The following is a 26,228-nucleotide window of genomic DNA, read 5'->3' on the forward strand; positions in this document are numbered from 1 at the left end:
AACCATGCTTAGAAGAAAATGTGTACCATTAAATGCTTATTTTGGAAAATAAGTAAGGTTGACTGTAATCAACCTTAGCTTCAGAAACTAGAAAGAGAAGAAAAAATGAAACTCAAAGATAAAAGAAGAAATCAAATGATAATCTTAAGAGCAAGCATGAATACATTTTTTAAATGAAAATAGAGAAAAGCAATGAAAACCAAACAGGTTTTATAATAATGTAAATAGAACTGATATCTATGTCCATAGATTCAGCAACTTCAGCAAATCAACCTACACCTTGAAAGATATAAACTACCACAATTCACCCAAGAAAGAAGAAACAGAATATCCTGACATCTATAAAAGAATTTAAGTTAATAATTAAAAAGATTTCACCTAAGAAAACCTCTGGTCTGAATGCCATCACATGTGACTTCTATCAAGCACTTGGGAAATAAATACAACCACATCTACATGAACATTTCTAGAAAACAAAGAGAAGGGACTACTTTCTAAAAGTTCATTACTCTAATAACAAAACCAGAGAAAGACACTACAAGAAAACTACACGCCAATATCCCTTATGAACATGGATGAAAAAATCCTCAATAAAATATTAGCAAATCAAATCTAGCAATATATAAAAAGATTAATAGATTACAAACAAGTAGAGTTCATTTGAAGAATGCAAGTCTGGTCCAGAATTAGAAAATCCATCAAAATAATTCACTAGATTAACAGACTAATGAAAAGTCACATAATCATGCCAATGACTGTAGAAAAAGGCTTTTGACAAAATCCAACATTGATTCATGATTTAAAAAAGAAGCTCAGGAAACTAAAAAATCTCTGAATGTCTCCTTGACGTGATAGATGGATTTTATGTAAAATTGAAAGTTGTTATTATAGTACTTCAAGATGAAAGACAATACGTTCCCCATTAGACTGGAAATAATACAAAGATATCCTGTCTCACAATTTCTATTCAACATTATATTGAAAGTCCTACATAGTGGAATAAGAGATAGAAATAAGAAAAGACACACAGACTAGAAAGAGAGAAATATATCTATACACACAAGTGACGTGTCTATGCATAAAATCTTAAAATGTCTTTAAAAATCTATGGCAAAACCAATACAATATTGTAAGTAATTAGCTTCTAATTAAAATAAATAAATTTAATTAAAAAAATCTTCTAAATCTCATGAGTCATTTTAAAAGGTTTCAATTCAGTTCGTTCAGTTCAGTTGAGTCGCTCAGTCGTGTCCAACTCTTTGCGATCCCATGAATCGCAGCAAGCCAGGCCTCCCTGTTCATCACAAACTCCTGGAGTTCACTCAAACTCATGCCCACTGAGTCGGTGATGCCATCCAGCCATCTCATCCTCTGTGTCCCCTTCTCCTCCTGCCCTCAATCCCTCCCAGCATCAGAGTCTTTTCCAATGAGTCAACTCTTCCCATGAGGTGGCCAAAGTAATGGAGTTTCAGCATTAACATCATTCCTTCCAAAGAACACCCAGGTTTACAAGATACCAAGTCAGCATAAAAAATCAATTATATTTTTATATAATATTGATGAATAATTGTAAATTAAAATATTAATATACAGTAAAACTTACAACAGCACATAAAAATGATATGCTTAGGTATAAATATAACAAAATATGTTTAGGATAAGTATGCTGAAAACTATAAAACATTGATGAAAGAAATGAAAGAATATTCAATAAATAGATATACAGTGTTCATGAATTTACAGAGAATATACAGTGTTCCTGAGTACTATTCAGGTATAAAATTATCTCCAAATTAAACTACACATTCAATTCAACCCAAATTAAACACCCAGGAGGCTTGTTTTTCAGATTGTAAATCTGAATCTAAAATGCATCTAAAATAATCTGCATCTAAAATACAGAACAATGAAAAAACCCTAAAAATCCAATTAATTTTGAAAATGAAGAACAGAAAAAAGAAGACTAGCACTACCTAATTCAAGATTTAATAGAAAGTTCCAGTAATCAAGATAGTGGTGATAAGTCACATAAGTCAATGGAACAGTGTCCAGACATACACCCCCAACATCATAATTAATTGATTTTTGAGAAAAGTGTAAATCAATTCAGTGAAGGAAACATAGTTTTTCAGCAACGGAGCTAGAAGAACTGTACATATGTATGTCCAAGGTAAATAATAAACCCACATGTTATTAACTCAAAATGTGTCATAGATCAGAATGTAAAACTACAAAATCATAAAGCTTCTGACAGAAAATACAGGAGAAAAATCTTTGTAATAGCTGCTACTGCTAAGTCACTTCAGTCGTGTCCGACTTGTGTGACCCCATGGACATTAGCCCACCAGGCTCTCCTGCCCCTGGGATTCTCCAGGCAAGAACACTGGAGTGGGTTGCCATTTCCTTCTCCAATGCATGAAAGTGAAAGAGTGAAAGTGAAGTCGCTCAGTCGTGTCCTACTCTTAGCGACCCCATGGACTGCAGCCCACCAGGCTCCTCCGTCCATAGGATTTTCCAGGCAAGAGTGCTGGAGTGGGGTGCCATTGCCTTCTCCATGCAATAGCAGGCTAGGCAACGTTTTTATATACTTTGCTGAGTGTTTAGATAAAAGATATTCTAGCAGAATGAGAAGGGAAGGCAAATGGAATACAAATGGCAACAGATGAACTCGACTGTATTACCTTGAGGTAAGTAGGGCAGACAAGAGCTAACCTAACCTAAGTTACTTTGGGAATCAACACTTTGACTGGAGACTGTAAATCAATAAAAAAGGACGACCCAGAGGGATGGTATGGGGAGGGAGGAGGGAGGAGGGTTCAGGATGGGGAACACATGTATGCCTGTGGCGGATTCATTTCAATATATGGCAGAACCAATACAATATTGTAAAGTTTAAAAATAAAATTAAAAAAAAGAACATATTTTACTATATTTATCAGATTTGTTTCTCCTAGGGGTATTTTGGGTCAGCAATTTTGAAACTAATTTTTGTGCATACAGGTTTGAAAAAATAAGCGAGCATATTGTAGATAATGAAAGTACGTTATATATATATATATATATATATCAGACAAAAAAGTTACAATTGAGGAATATAGGAAGGACAGAGTAAACTTGTGGTCTTGGATTAGAATCAGAGGTCTATTAGGAACCCAGTTTTATACCATACATGCTGACAGATACAGAAATAATTAAAGGTGTGTGTGTCTCAGGTGGCTCAGTAGTAAAAAATCTGCCTGCCAATGCAGGAGATGGCAGAGACACAGCTCTGGTCCCTGGGTTGGGAAGATCCCCTAGAGGAGGAAATGGCAACCCACTCCAGTATTCTTGACTGGGAAATCTCATGGACAGAGGAGACTTGCGGGCTATAGTCCATGGGATCATGAAGAGTCGGACACAGCTGAGCAACTGAGCACATGCACACACACACCTGTGTGTATAGCTGGGTTACTGTATATACATGCATTTCCAAATTTTATCCACTGACGGGATCCAGATGCAATGACGTTTTATTAGCAATGAGTGCTCCTTCTATCCAGATCTTGATTTCTAAATACCGTCATCTAATTAAAGGAATTTGAGATCTTTGAAAAAATTGTTGATTCCAGGACTGGAGCAAGAAAATGCACGATGAAACGGGACAATCTTGTCTTGGCATGAAGTAAAGAAGTAGTCAATTTTAAAGTTCTTTCAACAACCTGAAAGAGGTTTTCGACCAAAGCTGGACATTTTGAGAAATATAATTAACAAAGATAGCATTAGAGTGTGATCCGTCTACTATACTACTTTAGTTATGTCCAACACCTTCTGACCCTACGGACTGTAGCCTCCTGGGGGCCTCTGTCTATGGAATTCTCCTGGCAAGAACACTGGAGTGGCTTGCCGTGACCTGCAGGGGATCTTCCTGACCCAGGGACGGAACCTGAATCTCTTATATCTCCTGCATCAACAGGTGGGTTTTTTACCACTAGTGCCACTTGGAATGCAGGGTAAAATAAATACTAAGTATTTCGTACCTATATAAATGAATATTGGAACACGTGAATAAATAACAGGGGAAGTAGCAGCTCTTCCTTACAGAATATTTTGGGTTAATAAATATGGAAAGAACAAAGGAAATGGAAAATCACCATTATAAAAATCACAGTAAAAATTGTTGCAAGTAAGATTGAAAGATGAATGCTAAAAGTAGTGGGCAAAAATTAGACAAAAGGGTATTTTTCAGTCTTAAATTATCTTCCCCAGGATATTTATTAATTCAAAAGGAGAAAATAGTATTATGGTGAAGAAGCACAGCTGACACCACATTAACCGGGTGATAAAGGCGAAATGAGAAATATTAACTTTGTGTACCCTTCACGTATGCTCTGTAAGTGTATGAATGATACACTTACGAGAACACACCATTTCTGTGGCATTCTTGCCAAAACTGCATACCCTTAATCTAATTATGAGAAAAGATTGCCCAAATAAAAACTATAAGGCATTCTGCAAAATAATTAACCAGAATTATTCAAAAGCATCACAATCATGAAAGGCAGGAAAGACCATGGAGCTTTCACAGATTGGAAAAGACAAAGAAGATCTGAAAGTAAATGCAATGTGGTATCTCGACTTGGATCCTGAAATAGAAGTACATTAGTAGTAAAATGATGAAATGCAAATAAAATCCATAACTTAGCTGGGTATTGTATCAAAGTTAATTTCTTACTTTTGAAAATTATACTAATAGTACACAAGACGTTGGGAAGCTGGATGAAATATATATATCACAATTTTCTGAATTAATTTTGCAGTTCTGCTCTAAGCCTAAAATTATTTCAAAATAAAAATTTTAAAGTTATATATTAAATTCTTCTTATAATGTCAGCATAATACTGTTATTTCACATAACACTTGTTCTCAGACTCCTTTCTTGATCCCTAGAACAGGACACTATTTTTCTTTCCCTTGGGATACTACAAGAAAAATCCTATGAAAGTGGTTGTCACAGGTAGAGTGATGATGATATTTCTATGTGAAAGAATTACTCAGTCCATTTCTTCAAGCTCAAAATGGCATTGGTTGAGTACCTTTACAGTAAAAATAAGAAAATAATTTGTCTGTTTCTCTCTGACTTCCCCAACTTTCTCGTAAAATGGATTCTATGTAAAAGACCATGGCACCTGTGGGAGGAAAATCTGATTTATCCTGTGTTCTATAAGATCACATGTGGCACAAGTTAGAATGAAAGTTAGAGTTCAGGTCCAGGGTCACAGAACTAGTGAGTGGCAGTGCTGTGGTTTACTGAGCACCCCGGCCCAAGGCTTTTTCATGCATCCTTCATTGCATCCCATTTTGTATATTTTATACAGCATGTTAAGGGTTTCAGTTGGATTGTTTTAATGAAAGCAATAATATTTGTAATTAATTTTAAATCTAGTAATTGAAGAACAAGGGAAATGGTCTTTCAGTGAAATTTCTTTGCATGATATCTCAGATGGTTTTGTCATCACCGGTTTCACTGAGAACATCACCCTGTTGGAAACGGCGATCTGCATAGATGAAGCACCTTTCAACCTGAGTAATTACCTCCCAGGGCTATAAACCCTCTGTGTCCAACACATAACCAAGCCTTGTCATTAAAATATAAATTACCTTTCCCTTTTAGATCTATTTTAAAAGAGAATTGCAGACCTGACAGCTGACAGGGAGGCAGGGGGTAGAAGAAATCAGAGTAGAGAAGAATGTTGGCCTGGAAAGAAGCTTCACCTCCCCTGAAAATGAGCTCTGCTTTGAGGCTTGGCTTAGGAAAATTTGGGGGATTAAATCAATAGATGGGGCTGGAACGAGGAAATCAAGAAACAATTAAAATAACAGCTGCTTCCCATCCTTTCCACTCTTTGGCTTTTTCTTATCCGCTCTTGATGATGAGTTTTGTAGCCCTAGTTGGCTACAGAGCAGAACACACTAAAACAGTCACCATGGATTTTTTTTCTTCCAAAACATTTTTCAGTACAAATAACTTCAGGATCCACACATCTCAAACATTAAATTAACAATCTTTTGTCCTCTGCTGCCACCAAGATCCCCCAGTTGTATAGAAATGAGGATTGGAAAATATTACAGGTGGACCTCTCAGGCAACTTGAACTTCTGAAAAACAGTAGCTACAACAGATGTTTCTTTCATATGATCTGTGTTTGATCTCCTAAAAAATATTCACTACCATTGGCAAAGGGTGAGAAAATGTGTATAATTCAAGGGGAAAACATAGAAAACAAAGGAAATATCCCATGATACCCTACAACAATTGCTAGAAATTTCACTGATCAAAATATGGTTTATGTTACAGCAAATAATCTTTATTTTAGATGTCTACTATCCAAAGATACTTAAATTTTCAGACAAAGGCAGGCAGCAGCCATTTTCAATAAAACCACACCATTTCAATTTGCAGACAATAGTGAAGTCCTAAGACACATATGGATGTCAAAAGTCAGGTTCTCCCTAATACTGTCCACTGATTTTTTTTTTTTTTCCCTGAATCAGTTTTTGGAAACCTAGTCTATGCCTTCTCCTATCTGACCTTCAGAAGTTTATTTAGATGTCTAATTTAACTTCCTTCTTCTTTATTCCAGGTATTCCTCTTGAGATAAGAATCTATCAATCAATTACTCATAATGATGCTACATTGAAGGGCACCACTTGGGTATACGTCTTAAAAAATCTCCCTTCACACACACAGATACACACACAATTATATTGCCAGGCGGTACCGGTGAACTCACCTGCCAATGCAGGAGATACAGGAGATGTGGATTTGATTCCTGGGTCAGGAAGATCCCCTGTAGAAGGAAATGGCAACCCACTCCAGTATTCTTGCCTGGGAAATCCCATGGACAGAGGAGACTGGTGGGCTACAGTCCATGGGATTACAAAAGAGTTGGACACGACTGAAGCAATTTAGCATTTATGTGACTAACTTTTAAACAATTATTTAAGAATCTTTTTCTCTTTCCTGTGATCAGTGTGAATATTAAAAACCCACATTCTCACTCATCAGAATATTCTGAGGTAATATTTTCTTTTTCTTGAATAGTTGTCTATAACCAACTCCTAATAAGCCTGCATTGTGTTCTTCCATTTTACATACTGTTAGCTAAACAGTTCTCTTCCTCATATGTCAATTCAATTTCACCTTCTTTTGGTGTCACTCAGAAAAGTTATAATCATTAAAACATCAGCTCTCAGGGATCAGATTTCTGGAAAAAAAATGTGTGTGCCAGTGGTTTGAATTGACATTATAGTGATACCACACTTACCTTAGGAAAGGAATACACATGGAATCAATGTGGTCTATCATGCAAAGTATTTATACATATACAATATGAAATTCAAGGTCACAACTGGTAAGAATGCCCAGTCTGTGAAATAGTATCTTACCCATCTTTGTATGACCCATTCACAATCATAGAACAAACACATGCAATATAAATCAAAAAGTGAAACAATTTAAGATAACCAGAGAGATGCAAAGTTATTTCAGTTTAGAGTGAAGCTAATATGCCCCATACTCAAAAGTCCCACGTTAAATGTAAAATTGTGCTGATATTCTAGAGTCAGAAATGGTTTTCCCTGTTTCTTTCATAGGACTAATCTCTCAATTTCATTATTATATATTTGCTCTTTTAATTCAAACTCCTCAAAAGAACCTATGCTTCCCTGAGGTGTCACTCCAAAGCACAATCTATTGCACGTCTAAACCCTGGAACATAGTAATTCTTTAGCCATATGGCTTTTAGTATCTGAAATGAGATCCCAGGAGTGAAATTCCTTGTAATCAAGATCAGTTTCCTTCTCAAACTTTAGGTATAATAAGATTTGAACTTCAACTGATGGAAGTAAATGCAATTGTGAGAAAATGAATTTTTTTCAAATAGTGAGAAATTCCCTATCAAATAAAATCCCATAGGAATCCCTAAACTCAAAATAAGAATTATTGGTTTTCAAAGAATTCACCCGTCCATCTACACTCAAGTGAAAAACGGTGCTGTGTTAAAAGATGCAAATGCTTGTTAGCTAAATTTGTCATCACATGTCACTGTTTTGTATGCACCATCTGTTTTTTTTTTTTTTTCTGTTTTGAATTGAGGGGAATATGTTTTGAATGTGGCTCAATTTGAGCAGTATGCCTCCATTTAAGCTATCTTTGTTTTTTAGTGTGATTTTCTATTTAATAGTGAAATAAGCAGAGAGCCTTACTTTTATTTAAATGATTAATTTTAAAGAAAGGAGAAAAGAATTTATTCACCTTCAATGTTTGATCTAAAAGAAAAACTTTTACATGGTAGATAAAGATTACTACATTTAATAAGTATTCCCTTAGGTGTCAATTATTTTAAATCCAGATTTCACTTATTTCTATAAGAATGTGGTGGTTATTTAGACTATGAATACCTTTAAAGAGATCAAAGGCCTTTAGAAAACTAATGTATGAAGTAGAAATAAACTTTTCTTTTTCAGTGGTTATGAGAAGGTCCCTTTCAATTCAAAGGCAGCAGAGCCCACTACTGGCCTAGTTGTTGAAACTTTTCTCTAGTCAAACAATTGGGTGTTGCTCGGAATTAAACATTTACGGGATAAAAGCAAAGTTTAAGAATATAAATAACAGAGATTTCAATTAGCTTTTAAAACCTAATGATTTAGTGCAATACAGTGTGGTGGTCTGTTTAAAGATCAACCTAAGGATGCTACCATCAAATATAGAATTGTGAAGATACAATTTTGGGAATTTCTATCGCTTCTGGACAAGGAAGGAGTAACTGTGATATGCAGTGGAGTTAGTGAAAGTCACTCAGTCGTGTCTGACTCTTTGTGACCCCATGGACTACTCAGTCCATGGGATTCTCCAGGCCAGAATACTGGAGTGGGTAGCCTTTCCCTTCTCCAGGGAATCTTCCCAACCCAGGGATCAAACCCAGGTCTCCCACACTGCAGGCGGATTCTTTACCAACTGAGCTACAAGGGAAGCCCAAGTTGCTGGAATAGAGCATGTGGGGAAATTTTAAATGAAGGTTTAGGAGCTTTGTGACCCTCTTCTAACTCCATGGACTATGTTTTACAAATGTAGTAATCAACATGAATTTGATCAACCAATATTTAGTTTTTGCTATCATTCCACAAAGAAAAATGGCAGAGGAATTTGCCTTAGCTTTGGCTTTTTATGCAGCATATCTTGGCTTCTTGGAGTGCCTGTAAAAATGACCACAGACTAAGTAGTTTGAAGCCATATACATTTATTCTCTTGCAGTTCTGGAAGCCAGAAGTATGAAATGAATAATACTGGGTTAAAATCCAGGTGTCAGCAGGACGGTACTCTAGGGAAGAATCCATTCTTTTCCCCCTTTCAGCTCTGGTGGTGCTGGCATTCCTCAGCTTGTGGCTGCATCACTGCCATCTACTCCTCTGTAGTCACATGGGCTTCTCCTTCATTTAAAATCCCCCTCTGCCTCTGAATTATGAGGATGCATGAAACCACATTCAGGACCTGTCTCCTTAGCTCAAGGTCCTTAACTTAATCACATGTGCAATGACCCTTTTCTCCAATAAGGTAACATTCACAGGTTCCAGAGATTGAAGTGTATCTTTGTGGGACCATTTTCAGCCTATCATAGAAAAATTAATTTAATCTCCTAAAATTTCATAGCTCTTCATCTTATTTGAGGATCTGAAAAATACCCAAGCCAATACTTATTTTAGAATTCTCTGCTTTTACTTCTTACTTCATGCTACCTTTTCCCATCCCATGTTAACAAGCTTCTCTGATTCTTAAAAACTGTACTTTAATAAACAATAGAATTCAGGTTTAAAAAAATTGTCACAAGGTAGCACATTTAGAGCTTGATGTAAGTAAATTCAAATCCTCTTTAAGAGAATACACCTTTATACAGCAGAGAAAAATACCTAAATGAAAATAAGGTCTGAGGAAAGAAAAAAAGTACAAGGAAGCAACATAATAAGCAAAAATATTTAGAAAAAGCAAACATCAAAATCAGATCCACAGAACCTTCAATATAGTAAAATCCATCAAAAATGTTTCCACAGTTCACAGTTTAAAATACTGATTACTAAATCCTAGGATCCCAAAACACAGCAGGCTAGTTACAATGGCTCAACATAATCATTTTATTAATTTGTAATAACACAAAGCCAATTTTTCATGATAGGTTTTTGAGCAAAACTCATAATTTTATGGACTTTAACCAACTAGAATTCCTAGACCCAGAACAAAATAAATGTGTCTAGTATGGCTAGAGAAATAAAAATGGGAATCAAAGTCATGAAGAGGAAAAAAAAAAAAACTATCAAGAATAATAGAGGATCTTTTAAATTTCATGGAAATTTTGAAATAAAAATACAAAAATACTTGAAATTTAAAAGTAAATGGCTAGATTAGATAGCAGATTAATAGAGAATAACAGTAGCTAACTCTTAATGAGGTTTATTATATGCCAAGTACTCTTTTGAGCACTTACATTAATTTAAAATTTTAATGTTATAACAATCCATGAAGTATTATCATTTACTTCATTTTACAGATAAAAAGGGCTTCCCAGGTGGCACTAGTGGTAAAGAACCTGCTTCTCAATGCAGGAGACAGAAGAAACACGGGTTCAATCCCTGGGTCAGAAAGATGCCCTAGAGGAGGAAATGGTAACCCACTTCAGTGTTCTTACTTGGAGAATCCCATGGACAGAGATGTATGAGGAGCTACAGTCCATGGGGTTGCAAAGAGTCAGACAACTGAACAACTGAGCACAGATTAAAAAAAAAAAAAGACAACAAATTAAGACATCTGTTTAAATTGAATAACTAGTGGATAGCAGAACTAAGGTTAAAACCTCAGCAATCTGTCTGCAAAGGCCACTCTCCTCTACAATATTCTGCCAACTTGATTAGCCATAGTTGAAAACAGAATTCCAGAACTAGGACACAATCCAGAATAAATTAACCAAATTATAGAAATGAAGAGAAGGAAAATATGAAAGAGAGATGAGAAACAGAAGATAGAGTAAGGTGGCATAACATACATCTAATTGAATTTCTAAAGGAGAGACTAGAGAAAATGCAGGGAAGATAATATTCAAATAGATAATTTTCAGAAGTTCTTCAAATGAATAAAAAAGATGAAGCCATCTATTCAGGAGTCACAAGCAATTCCAAAGAGGACTGAAAAAAAGAAAAACTCACACACAGACACTTGCTAGTAAAAATGCAGACCACCAAAGAAAAGTATTATTCAAGAATAAAGGTGAAATAAAGGCATGTACAACTAAAAAGAAACTTGAAGTGTGTAACAACAGAGAAATTCAGCAGAGGAAATTACAGAGGAGTTGAAAAATGATCCTAGAATATTGTAGTTCTAAAGAATAAGTGGGAAAGTCAAGTTTAAAAAATGGAATATATGTTAGGTAATCTATACAAGCATTGATTATATAAGTCAGTAATGAAAGTGAAAGTCACTCAGTTGTCCCCAACTCTTGCAACCCCATGGACTATACAGTCCATGGCATTCTCCAGGCCAGAATACTGAAGCAGGTAGCCTTTCCCTTCTCTCAGGAATCTTCCTAACCCAGGGATCAAACCTAGGTCTCTTACATTGCAGGTGGATTCTTTACCAGCTGAGTCAACAATATCTAATTTGGTGTTTTACACACATCAAAATAGAGCTGAGATACTGATCAACAACCTCTAACAACAGCAATAACAACAAAAAGAAATAAAACACAAGATTTTCTGATAAGTGTGAACTGTGATTTTCAGACCAGTCTTCCAATTCAGAATGTATGGTAATTCAAATGTTGAAAGAACACACAACAACATAGATCTGTTTAAATTAAGTTATTGGAAAATGTCTAAGGAAGAAATAAAATGGCAACATACTCCAGCATTCTTGCAGGGAGAATCCCATGGACAGAGGAGCCTGGCGGGCTATAGTCCATAGGGTCACAAAGAATCAGACACAACTGAAGCAATTTAGCATGCAAAGAAGAAAAAATTTGCAGGTCCATAATCCAGGATAAATAGCAGTCTAGAAAGATAAACTTGACTAGCTATCACTATCAGAGAGGGGTATCTCCTCACACCGCTCAAGTGCCTGCCTCTTTCTGGGGTTTCTCTGAACTTGGACATGGGGTATCTCCTCTTGGATGCTCGCAGCTCCAGTGCCACCCAGCTGCTGCTGGCCGCCCCAGAGCTGCCTAAAGGAGAAAATGAAAGATATACCCATTTGTATGCAGAGTTCCACAGAATATCAAGGAGAGATAAGAAAACCTTCCTTGGTGATCAGTGCAAAAAATAGAGGAAAACAATAGAATGGGAAAGACTAGAACTCTCAAGAAAATTAGAGCTATCAAGGGAACATTTCATACAAAGGTGGGCTCAAAAAGGACAGAAATGGTTTGGACCTAACAGAAGCAGAAGATATTAAGAAGAGGTGGCAAGAATACATAGAAGAACTGTACAAAAAAGATCTTCACAACCCAGATAATCATGATAGGATGATCCCTCACCTAGAGCCAGACATCTTGGAATGTCAAGTCAAGTGGGCCTTAGAAAGCATCACTATGAACAAAGCTAGTGGAGGTGATGGAATTCCAGTTGAGCTATTTTAAATCCTAAAAGATGATGCTGTGAAAGTGCTGCACTCAATATGCCTGAAAATTTAGAAAACTCAGCAGTGGCTCCAGGACTGGAAAAGGTCAATTTTCATTCCAATCCCAAAGAAAGGCAATGCCAATGAAGGCTGAAACTACTGCAAAATTGTACTCATCTCACACAGTAGTAAAGTCCTGCTCAAAATTCTCCAAGCCAGGTTTCAGCAATACATGAACCGTAAACTTCCAGATGTTCAAGCTGGATTTAGAAAAGGCAGAGGAACCAGAGATCAAATTGCCAATATCTGTTGGATCATTAAAAATGCAAGAGAGTTCCAGGAAAACATCTATTTTTGCTTTAGTGACTATGCCAAAGCCTTTGACTGTGTGGATCACAATAAGTTATTGAAAATTCTGAAAGAGATGGGAATACCAGACCACCTGACCTGCCTCCTGAGAAATCTGTATGCTGGTCAGGCAGCAACAACTGAACATGGAACAACAGACTGGTTCCAAATAGGAAAAGGAGTACGTCAAGGCTGTATGTTGTCACCCTGCTTATTTAACTTATATGCAGAGTACATCATGAGAAACGCTGGGCTGGAGGAAGTACAAGCTGGAATCAAGATTGCCAGGAGAAATGTCAATAACCTCAGATATGCAGATGACACCACTCTTACGGCAGAAAGTGAAGAAGAACTAAAGAGCCTGTTAATAAAAGTGAAAGAGGAGAGTGAAAAGGTTGGCTTAAACCTCAACATTCAGAAAACTAAGATCATGGTATCCTGTCCCATCATTTCATGGCAAATAGATGGAGAAACAGTGGACAGAGTAACAGACTTTATTTTTGGGGGGTCCAGAATCACTGCAGATGGTGATTGCAGCCATGAAATTAAAAGACACTTGCTCTTTGGAAGAAAAGTTATGACCAATCTAGACAGTATATTAAAAAGCAGAGATATTACTTTGCCAACAAAGGTCCGTCTAGTCAAGGCTATGGTTTTTTCAGTAGTCATGTATGGATGTGAGAGTTGGACTATAAAGAAAGCTGAGCACCAAAGAATTGATGCTTTTGAACTGTGATATTGGAGAAGACTCTTGAGAGTCCCTTGAATTGCAAGAAGATCCAACCAGCCCATCCTAAAGGAAACCAGTCCTGAATATTCATTGGAAGGACTGATGCTGAAGCTGAAACTCCAATACTTTGGCCACCTGATGCAAAGAGCTGACTCATTTGAAAAGACCCTGATGCTGGGAAAGATCGAAGGCTGGAGCAGAAGGGAACGACAGAGAATGAAATGGTTGGATGGCATCACCGACCAATGGCCATGAGTTTGAGTAAGCTCTGGAAGTTGGTGATAGACAGGGAGGACTGGCACGCTGTAGTCCATGGGGTCGCAAAGAGTCAGACATGAGTGAGCAACTGAACTGAACTGAACTGAGTCCCTAGAATATATAAAGAACAGTCAAGATTCAATATTAATAGAACAAACAGTCCAAATGGAATTTGAATATATTCATTGAGGTTCTCCAAAGAAATATAACTTATAGGATTGATTGATCATAGGAACTGGCTCACGCAGTCATGGACACTAAGAATTATCTGCCTTCTTCAAGTTTGAGAGCCAGGAAAACCAGTGGTGTAATTCGGTTTGAGTTTGAAGGTTTGAAAATTAGGAGCTCTGATATCAAAGAGTGGGAGAATATGAACGTTCCAGCTCTAGCAGAGAAAGCAAATCTCCCCTTTCTCCATGTTTTTGTTCTGTACAGGCCCCCAACAGATTGGGTGATGCTCATTCACAAGACAACAATTTTCTTTTCTTAGCAATTCACGTGTTGATATCTTTTGAAAACAACTTCACAAATACAACAGAAATAATGTTTTTCCAGAGGGCATAGCTTAGCCCAGTCAAGCTGACACATAAAATGACCCACCATAATGAACGAAAGACATGAATGGGCATTTCATGAAAGGGATATGCAGACGGCAAACAATCCGTGAAAAGATATTCAACATCAGTAGACACTGCTGCTGCTGCTGCTGCTGCTAAGTCGCTTCAGTCGTGTCCAACTCTGTGCAACTCCATAGACGGCAGCCCATGAGGCTCCCCCGTCCCTGGGATTCTCTAGGCAAGAACACTGGAGTGGGTTGCCATTTCCTTCTCCAATGCATGAAAGTGGAAAGTGAAAAATGAAAGTGAAGTCGCTCAGTCGTGCCCGACTCTTAGCGACCCCATGGACTGCAGCCTACCAGGCTCCTCCGTCTGTGGGATTTTCCAGGCAAGAGTACTGGAGTGGGGTGCCATTGCCTTCTCCGTCAGTAGACACTAGAAATGCAAATTAAAACCATAATATATCACTATATACCTTTGAGAATATATAAAATTAAGAAAAAAAGCGAAGTGACAACATCAAGCTGGCAAGGATGTAGAGAAATTGGTCACTCATATACAGTTAATGGGAATGTGAAATGGTACAGTCTAACAAAAGGTTCAGCAGTTTATTAGAAATCTAAATATTCAGATATCATGCACTCTAGCAACTGAAATCTTCAGCATTTATCCTGGTTAAATAAAAACATACTTACATGAAAACTTGTTCTTACTGATTTTATTTATCATAGCCAAAAATTGGCTATAAATTATACGTCCTTCAACAGTTAAATGGTTAAACAAACCAAAGTATATGTATACTCTGAAATATTATTCAGCAACTAAAAGAAGCAAAGTACTGATGCATGCAACAATTTAGGTAATTAGATTGAGTTAAGAGAGATAGCCCCCCAAAACTACATGCTGTGTCATTCTGCCTATATATTTTTTTTAATTATAAAATTATACAGAGAATAATCTTACAGTGGTTGCAAAGAGTTAAGAAATGAGTAAGAGTTGGGGGAGGAAATCATAGCTACAAAAAGGCACACAAGGATTCCTTGCGGTGAAGGGACTCCTATATCTTCCTGTATCAATGTCAATATCCTGCTTGTGATATTGCACTATGATTTTGAAAGGCATTGCTGCTGCTGCTGCTAAGTCGCTTCAGTCATGTCTGACTCTGTGCGACCCTATAGACGGCAGCCCACCAGGCTCCCCTGTCCCTGGGATTCTCCAGGCAAGAACACTGGAGTGGGTTGCCATTTCCTTCTCCAATGCATGAAAGTGAAAAGTGAAAGTGAAGTCGCTCAGTCGTGTCTGACTGTTCGCGACCCCATGGACTGCAGCCCACCAGGCTCCTGCATCCATGGGATTTTCCATGCAAGAGTACTGGAGTGGATTGCCATTGCCTTCTCCGTTGAAAGGCATTACCATTGAAGGAAATGAGTAAATGATATATTGTAGTTCTCTTCATTATTTCACAAAGTTGTATATGAATCTACAGTTTCTCCCCAAAAAGTTTAACTAAAAAAAGAAAGGAAAGAAAAGAAGAGAAAAGATAGATGGGGGGAAAGAAATCTTACAAAGAAGAGCAGTAAGGGGAAAAATAGCCCTGTCAAATATTAAACCATACTAACAAAGCCTTTGAAATTAAAATAGTGTAACTCCAATACACAGGTAGATTCATGACCAATGAAACTTATGGGAAATGCCAGAAATAAATGTAAGTAAATATGAAAATGCATCGTGTGACAAAGATTCAATTTGAAATCACTCAAGAAATGAAAGATTCAGGGAAAAACCATGTTTGAGTGGCAACTGAATAGCCAGCTGTGAAGTAATGCACACTATACATCAAATAATTTCCAACAGAAGTAAAAATCTAAATGTAAAAGCTAAAAGCCAAAAACAAACAAGAAACCCAACAAAGAGTCATGAAAGTGCTACAGAACTGTGGGGAACCATTATAACTTGGGTGTTGGGAAGCCTTTCCAACGAAGCTTCTATGTACAGCAGACTACAACTAATATTTTTGTTTGTTTGTTTCAAAAGAAGATCTATAAACAAGGGAAAAGCTAAATCATGAATTATGACATCTAGTTAACAGTACATATAGCCAAAAAAATATAAGTAGACTAGGTACATAGCAACAATAAGACAAAGTGGAAAAATGACCAAAAACCAAGAATATGCTTTACATAATAAATAGGTATGAGAATATGCAAACCTTATCAGTTTTCAGGAAAACACAAATTCAGATTACAATGAAGTAACATCCTGTGAGATAGGTAAAACAGAGAAATCCAGTAATATCAAGTCTCGGTGGGGATATTCAGTTCAGTTGAGTTCAGTTGCTCAGTTGTGTCCAGCTTTTTGCAACCCCCTGGACTCCAGCATGTCAGACCTCCCTGTCCATCACCAACTCCCAGAGCTTGCTCAAATTCATGTCTGTTGAATTGGTGATGCCATCCAATCATCTCATCCTCTGTCATCCCCTTCTCCTCCTGCCTTCAACCTTTCCCAGTATCAGGGTCTTTCCCAATGAGTCAGTTCTTTGCTTCAGTTGACCAAAAATAGTGGAGATTCAGCTTCAGCATCAGTCCTTCCAGTGAATATTCAGGAAGGCTTTCTTTAGGATTGACTGGTTTGACCTCCTTGCTGTCCAAGGGACTCTCAAGAGTCTTCTCCAACACCACAGTTCAAAAGGGTCAATTCTTTGGCACTCAGCTTTCCTTATAGTCCAACTCTCACATCCATACATGGCCACTGGAAAAACCATAGCTTTGAGTAGACAGACCTTTGTCAGCAAAATAATGTCTCTTCTTTTTAATATGCTGTCTAGGTTGGTCATTGCTTTTCTTCCAAGGATTAAGCGTCTTTTAATTTCATGGCTGCAGTCACCATCTGCAGTGATTTTGGAGCCCCCCAAAAAAGTCTGCCATTCCTTCCACTGTTTCTCCATCTATTTGCCATGAAGTGATGGGACAGGATACCATGATCTTAGTTCTCTGAATGTTGAGCTTTAAGCCAACTTTTTTACTCTCCACTTTCACTTTCACCAAAAGGCTCTTTAGTTCTTCTTCACTTCTTGCCATAAGGGTGGTGTCATCTGCATATCTGAGGTTATTGATATTTCTCCCGGCAATCTTGATTCCAGCTTGTTCTTCATCCAGTCTGGCATTTCACATGATGTACTCTGCATATAAGTTAAATAAGCAGGGTGACAACATACAGCCTTGACATATTCCTTTCCCGATTTGGAACCAGTCTGTGGTTCCATGTCCGGTTCTAACTGCTGCTTATTGACCTGCATACAGATTTCTCAGGAGGCAGGTCAGGTGGTCTGGTACTCCCATCTCTTTCAGAATTTTTCACAGTTTGTTGTGATCCACACAGTGAAAGGCTTTGGCATAGTCTATAATGCAGAAGTAGATATTTTCTCTTTTGCTTTTTCCATGATCCAACGGATATTGGCAATTTGATCTCTGGTTCCTCTGCCTTTTCTAAATCCAGCTTGAACATCTGGAAGTTCACAGTTCACATATTGCTGAAGCCTGGCTTCAGCATTGGAGAATTTTGAGCATTGCTTTACTAGCGTGTGAGATGAGTGCAATTGTGCAGTAGTTTGAAAATTCTTTGGTGGGGATATAGAGCAATACAAGAACATATTAATTGCCTGTGGAAGTATCAATTGATACAAACACTGTGAGATTAAGCAGGTACATATTTTGATCCCCAATATTTTTTTCTTTTATATATCTGGGAGAATCTTTTGCTTGGGTGTATCAGGAGATTTCTGTGAAGCTGATTGGAAGACAATTCACTTAGAAATAATGAGTGTGACCTTTAAGGCTAGATCATCTGGTTTCCAATCCAATTTCCAACATTTCTAGATCTGAACTGTGGGCACATTACTAAAATGCTCCATACTTCAGTTTTCTTATGTTAGCTGTAGGGCTAATACTGGTACACGGTGTTTTCCTCATAGGTTTGCTCTGAGTATTACATGAGTGAATATTTGCTAAGTAACTTTGAAGTAAATGATGATGATGGCTATGGTGGTAATAATGATGATGTTAAAGAAAAAGATCACAGCTATGAATGAGCTATGATGACATGCATCAACCTGAACGAATTGCACAAAGAACTCAGTGAAAAAAAGTCAAGTTATCAAAAATAAATAAATAAAGGAATACTAACATGTGTATATAAATTTAAATATGAAAAATTAAAGTATATTGCTTAGGAATCATGTATTATCAGTACAACTCTAAAGAAAACTGTTACAAAGGCAATTTCATGATAAATCATGGGGGAATAAGTCGGGGAGAATAGGAATGGAAAATGACATATTTGGGGAAAATAGGAAAATTCAGCAGTATTGAGAATATTCTCTTTCTTATCCTGTGTATTGGGTGTGCTAGCATGCTTTCTTATTCTTTATACTTATATAATTTATACTGTTTATGTTATTCACATTATTTTCTAAGTGTGGAGTATTTCATAATAAAATTATTATTCAATAAAAAGGATTGAATCCTTTTGTATTACCCTCTTCCAGCATGTGCTTTTCTTTAGTCGTTGGAAAACATATGATGACAGGCTCCCTAACTTAAATTCTTTCAAGTTTAGTTCTGATAATTGCTGTGACATGGAGACATGGAACTACCAGTATGTCATTCAGGAATAAAAAGTAAAAATTCTGGATTCTCCGATGTTACCTACCTCCAAACCTTAAAATTTACTCAAATTGTGGTCAATTTACTCTTCAAATATATATCTGTGAACATTGCTCTTCCTCATGACCTTAGTTTCAATGGAACTCCTGGAATTGATGGGTTTTATTCCACTGCTCAGATTCAGCTAATGTTTGTGAAGTGTCAACTACTTGTCAAATTCTGTACTAGCTGCCTAGAAGGGACTCCCTTGTGCAAGATAATCATGGATACTGGCTTCATGGGATCTAGAGTTCACCCAGGAAGAGCAGAGATAAACAGGTATTTTCAAATTTGATGATTGTTCCTAAGCAATACATAGCATGAGATCACAGTATTTCCTCTTGTCACAGTAAGCAGGATAACATGGACCTAATGTAGGTGGTCTAGACTTGTGATTAGGCACATAGGATTTTGAGTTGGAAGACCTGGTTTTATGTCTCTGTAACACCATTACAGACTTTTGTCTCTAAGCAATTTATCTAACGTTTCTGATCTCTAGGTTCCTTATAACAAAGTACCTAATGTGGTATAAACACTCAAATATTTCTTGAATTCATGAATGAATTAGTGACTGAGTGAATAAATAAATGGATGGTATTTTATACCATATGTGTTCAGTTCAGTTCAGTTCAGTTCAGTCGCTCAGTTGTGTCCGACTCTTTGCGACCCCATGAATTGCAGCACGCCAGGCCTCCCTGTCTATCACCAACTCCCGGAGTTCACTCAGACTCACGTCCATTGAGTCAGTGATGCCATCCAGCCATCTCATCCTCTGTCTCCCCTTCTCCTCCTGCCCCCAATCCCTCCCAGCATCAGAGTCTTTTCCAATGAGTCAACTCTTCCCATGGGGTGGCCAAAGTACTGGAGTTTCAGCTTTAGCATCATTGCTTCCAAAGAAAGCCCAGGGCTGATCTCCAAGAAGATCCAACCAGTCCATTCTGAAGGAGATCAGCCCTATATGTGTTAGAATGAATATTAATTGGTCACCAGTTATTAATGAGATAACCAAAAAAGTCCTATTGTATAGCATGGGAAACTATATTCAATGTTTGTAATGACCTATAATGGAAGAGAATGTAAAAAATGATATATACTTATATATACATGTACAATTGAATCATTTTTCTGTATACCTGAAACTAATACAGCATTGTTAATCAACTATATTTAATACAAATTTTAAAAATAAAAAGTAATTTTAAAAATATTAATGAATAATTATCATAAAGACACAATTTTGTCAAGGAACTTGGAATTATGTAATAATTGTTTTCCTGAAGAAGTTATGTACACAGAAAAATGTTGGTGAGATTTGAATATAATAGTAGCAAAAAAAAATTTAATTGCTAAGACTACTTGTATTTATCTTAGAGCTTTATTTCTTTTTCTCATTTATGCAACAGAATGAACTCACAATCATACAAATGGGAAATAATTTTATTTTTCTCCACATTCTAATTCAAATATGAATCACCATTCCCCCTCCCTTGTCCATAGAAATGACAGATTCCAAAGTTTCTCCTCTCTCCAGTTAAGGTTTAACCACTGACTCAGGAAAGGATACTCATCTGCTTCTCTTTCTTACATCTTTCCTTTCATCCTGTTAGGACCTTCAAGGTCAGGAGAAGGATAGTAAATTAAAGAAAAATAAGCACAAAGTCATTTATTAGTTGGTGCTGTTCTTTCTTCTCTCTTGCCTGTTGATATCATCTGTCATGGAGCTTCCCTTGTAGCTCAGTCAGTAAAGAATCTGCCTGCAGTGCAGGAGACCTGGGTTAGATCCCTAGGTTGGGAAGATCCCCTGGAGAAGGAAATGGCAACCCACTCCAGTATTATTGCCTGGGAAATCTCATGGACAGAGGAGCCTGGTGGGTAGAGTTCATGGGGTCGCAAAGAGTCGGGCACAACTAAGTGACTAACACCTACCATCTGTCATAGTGGACTTCTAAATGACAGCTTCTTATATTTCAGGATACTCCTTCTTGCCTGGACTCCATAGCAGAGGAACTCCTGCATTGGACAGCTTCTGGATTGGAAGGTGCTTTCTTCAGTTGACCACTTGGGATGCACCATTAGCTCTTGCTCTGAATTCTGCTTCTACCTTCCTATAGGCAGCCAAGCAGTTTCTGAAAGGCCAGGGCTGAAACGGGGGGATCTTTTGAGAACCATGGAACATACCAGAGTAGAGGGAAGAATGGAAGGGGAAAGAAGAAAAGAAAATATGAGACATCTAAAAACTAAATGGGGGAGTCTGAACCAGGATGTTTCTAAATTATAGGGAACAGAGACAGTCATTTTTTCTACAGATCAAGGAAGTTGCAATGGGAGAGTATACCAAGGGTCTGGAACAACTGCCTAGAAACAACTTCCGTCGACAATGGGGGTGTTTAATAATAGGATATAAAAGGTCTCATTTAGGATGGATGTAAGCCACCAGTTTAATGGGTGAGTCAAGGAAGAAAAGAGTACAAGCGGGAAATAAAGATATAAATCACCTATGTAGTTATAATCCCCCAAATGCACAAGGTCACGGACCATTCCACTAATATTTTACTTCATTTTGGTCAGATTTTTAGTGTTAAAAAGACAAATGTTCTTTGGATAATATATGGACTCTATTGAAATGGCATAGTTACCACAGAAACTCATAGGTTTTGTTAATATACATCATGTTAAGAGAAGTGCAATTTAGGGAAAGCTAGCCTACTAACTTTCAGAGGTTAACAAAACATTCATGGAATGTCAAGTGCATGTCAGTGCCAACACAGTAATAGCTGTGCCTTGGTATTCAATATCTTGATGCATGACTTGGAAGCAATGGCCATATATTGCTATCCTATTAGGACACATGGTCACTTTCCTGTGTGGAGCGAGCATAGTATAAACACGTGAAATAACAAGATAAGATCCAAGCATGGCAACAACCCAAAGCACATCAGCATCACTGAAACAGAGACCATTGTGATTTCAGCACTGTTCCCCGAGGAAGCTGTATCTCTTGAATAGAGGTTTTTAAAATCCCATAAGGAAATTGTACTAAAGGCAGCAATATGGCTTCATCATTACTGTACTAATGGTAGGCCATTGGCCTTTTCACATAGGAATGCAGATAAAAGCTCACTCCGTGGAAGGTAGAATTCCCAGACACTCCTTAATATGTGTCTTTCAACTGCAGCATATGAGCCTAATGAAACATTTGGTGCTGTGTTATTATTGTATATTTTGGATATGTGAGGGAATTGAGTAACTCATTTATACAATAACATATTCCATGTGCAACTAACCAAAAGTTGATTTCACAAAGATCCCTATATTTCAACATAGAATCACAAGCTCATGAGGTTAGATAGAGCAAATATTACTCTGTTTTACAGGGGTGGTAATCATGGCTGGGAGGTTACCTGCCCAAAATTAAACAGTCTGTAATCATTAGAGTTAAAATTTGTTCTAAGTCCTGTGACTCCAATCTAGTACTCTTTTGGTTTATAAAATGTCAGAGAGGTAGGAAAAGTATTTATGTTTCTGGTAGAAAAATTAAGCCAATAAAATATTCTGTATATTTTGGGTATTTTTTCTATGACATTAAAATATGATTTATGGACAATTTATTTGCAAAATAGGCACAAATTGACATTAATTTTCTATTAAAATGACACTGTGTAGGACAATTATATTAATAAAATGAAGAAATTAGGTCTAGTAGACTTTAATAACAGATAGAAAGTAATGACTTCATTGTTTGAAAATCACTTTAGAACTGTCTTATATTATTTTTAAGGAGAATAGTGCAGCTAAAGAACTCTCTCCTGAGGGCTTATTTTATCTGCAGTCTTCTAAAGTAGCTTGAATTTTCCCTGAGTGTCCAGGTACCTCTGGACCAAAATATAGGCTAAATGTATTCTTTACAGCAAACTTCCAGAAAAAAGAAAATTACAAGATATCCAGCATTAACATGGGGCTTCCGTGGTTTCTCAGGCAGTAAAGAATCTGCCTGCAATGCAGGAGACCCGGGTTGAATCTCTGGGTTGGGAAGATTCCCTGGAAAAGGGAATGGCTAAGCATGGTGGTATTCTTGCCTGGAGAATTCTATAGACAGAGGAGACTTGTTACAGTCTATGGGATCACAAAGAGTTGGATATAACTGAGTCCGGGTACCTCTGGGACAAATGAGAGTTAAAGTCACTCGGTCGTGTCCTACTCTTTGCAACCCCATGGACTATACACTCCTTGGAATTCTCCAGGCCAGAATTCTGAGATGGTTAGGCCTTTCATTTTTCCAGGGGATCTTAGCAACCCAGGCATTGAACCCAGGTCTCCGGCACTGCAAGTGGATTCTTTACCAGCTGAGGTGCCAAGTAAGACAAAATAGAGGCTAAGAATCATCTTTCTTTGGGATTGGAATGAAAATTGACCTTTTCCAGTCCTGTGGCCACTGCTGCATTTTCCAGATTTGCTGGCATATTGAGTGCAGCACTTTCACATCATCATCTTTTAAGATTTTAAATAGCTCAAATGGAATTCCATCAACTCCACTAGCTTTGTTTGGAGTGATACTTTAATCCCAAAGAAAGGCAATGACAAAGGCTATTCAAACTGCTGCGCAATTGCACTCAGCAGTGACATTGTACAGGAGACAGGAATCAAGACCATCCTCATGGAAAATAAATGCAAAAAAGCAAAATGGCTGTCTGAGGAGGCCTTACAAATAGCTGTGAAAAGAAGAGAAGAGAAGAAGCAAAGGAGGAAAAGAAAGATATAAGCGTCTGAATGTAGAGTTCCAAAGAATAGCAAGGAGAGATAAGACGCCTTCCTCAGTGATCAATGCAAAGGAATAGAGGAAAACAACAGAATGGGAAAGACTAGAGATCTCTTCAAGAAAATTAGAGATACCAAGGGAACATTTCATGCAAAGATGGGCTCGATAAAGGACAGAAATGGTATGGACCTAACAGAAGCAGAAGATATTAAGAAGAGGTGGCAAGAATACACAGAAGAACTGTACAAAAAACATCTTCACAACCAAGATAATCACGATGGTATGATCACTGACCTAGAGCCAGACATCCTGGAATGTGAAGTCAAGTGGGCCTTAGAAAGCATCACTATGAACAAAGCTAGTGGAGGTGATGGAATTCCAGTTGACCTATTCCAAATCCTGAAAGATGATGCTGTAAAAGTGCTACACTCAATATGCCAGCAAATTTGGAAAACTCAGCAGCGGCCACAGGACTGGAAAAGGTCAGTTTTCATTCCAATCCCAAAGAAAGATAATGTTGAAGAATGCTCAAACTACCGTACAATTGCTCTCATCTCACACGCTAGTAAAGTAATGCTCAAAATTCTCCAAGCCAGGCTTCAGCAATATGTGAACCATGAACTTCCAGATGTTCAAGCTGGTTTTAGAAAAGGCAGAAGAACCAGAGATCAAATTGCCAACATCTGCTGGATCATGGAAAAAGCAAGAGAGTTCCAGAAAAACACCTATTTCTGCTTTATTGACTATGCCAAAGCCTTTGACTGTGTGGATCACAATAAACTGGAAAATTCTGAAAGAGATGGGAATACCAGATCACCTGACCTGCCTCTTGAGAAACCTATATACAGGTCAGGAAGCAACAGTTAGAACTGGACATGGAACAACAGACTGGTTCTAAACAGGAAAAGGAGTACGTCAAGGCTGTATATTGTCACCCTGCTTATTTAACTTATATGCAGAGTGCATCAGGAGAAATGCTGGGCTGGAGGACCACAAGCTGGAATCAATATTACTGGGAGAAATATCAGTCACCTCAGATATGCAGATGACACCACCCTTATGGCAGAAAGTGAAAAGGAACTAAAAAGCCTCTTGATGAAAGTGAAAGAGGAGAGTCAAAAAGTTGGCTTAAAGCTCAACATTCAGAAAACGAAGATCATTGCATCTGGTCCCATCACTTCATGGGAAATAGATGGGGAAACAGTGGAAACAGGGTCAGACTTTATTTTGGGGGGCTCCAAAATCACTGCAGATGGTGTTTACAGCCATGAAATTAAAAGACACTTACTCCTTGGAAGAAAAGCAATGACCAACCTAGACAGCATATTAAAAAGCAGAGACATTACTTTGCCAACAAAGGTCATCTAGTCAAGGCTATTGTTTTTCCAGTGGTCATGTATGGATACGAGAGTTGGACTGTGAAGAAAGCTGAGTGACGAAAAATTGATGCTTTTGAACTGTGGTGTTGGAGAAGACTCTTGATACTCCTTTGAACTTCAAGGAGATCCAACCAGTTCATCCTAAAGGAGATCAGTCCTGGGTGTTCATTGGAAGGACTGATGCTGAAGCTGAAACTCCAAAACTTTGGCCACCTCACGCGAAGAGTTGACTCCTTGGAAAAGACCCTGAGGCTGGGAGAGATTGGGGACAGGCGGAGAAGGGGAGACAGAGGATGAGATGGCTGGATGGCATCATCGACTGGATGGACATGAGTTTGGGTAAACTCCGGAAGTTGGTGATGGACAAGGAGGCCTAGTGTGCCATGATTCATGGGGTCGCAAAGAGTAGAATGTGACTGAGCGACTGAACTGAACTGAACGCGTTAGCAAATTAATGCTCAAAATTCTCCAAGTCAGGTTTCAACAGTACATGAACCGAGAACTCCCAGATGTTCTAGCCAGATTTAGAAAAGCCAGAGGAACCAGAGATCAAATTGCCAACATCATCTGGATCATTGAAAAACTGAGAGTTCCAGAAAAACATCTACTTTTGCTTTAGTGACTATGCCTATGTCTTTGACTGTGTGGATCACACAAACTGTGGAAAATTCTTAAAGAGATGGGAACACCAGATCACCTGACCTGCCTCATGAGAAATCGCTATGCAGGTCAAGAAGCAGCAGTGAGAGCCGGACATGGAACAACAGACTGGTTGCAAATGAGGAAAGGAGTGTGTCAAGGCTGTATATTGTTACCCTGCTTATTTAACTTATATGCAGAGTACATTATGAGAAACGCTGGGCT

The 26,228-nt window shown here is 37.7% G+C and overlaps 1 long non-coding RNA gene across 3 annotated transcripts in view; it reads left to right on the forward strand.

The window, feature by feature from the left end:
• LOC113898349 overlaps window positions 1-22,793 on the forward strand; it is a 304,517-nt gene extending 281,724 nt beyond the window's left edge. Inside the window, exon 10 of one of the 3 annotated variants that reach the window (XR_003512615.1) lies at window positions 21,201-22,793. This is a non-coding gene — a long non-coding RNA (uncharacterized LOC113898349). Of the gene's footprint in view, window positions 1-3,608; window positions 3,858-6,619; window positions 6,779-21,200 lie in introns of those variants that run through there. The other 2 variants (XR_003512617.1, XR_003512616.1) reach the window with 2 other exon arrangements.
• The last annotated feature ends 3,435 nt before the right edge of the window (window positions 22,794-26,228 follow it).

This window comes from Bos indicus x Bos taurus, chromosome 9, assembly GCF_003369695.1.
Source record: "Bos indicus x Bos taurus breed Angus x Brahman F1 hybrid chromosome 9, Bos_hybrid_MaternalHap_v2.0, whole genome shotgun sequence".
In the NCBI taxonomy this organism is placed as follows: Eukaryota; Metazoa; Chordata; class Mammalia; order Artiodactyla; family Bovidae; genus Bos; species Bos indicus x Bos taurus.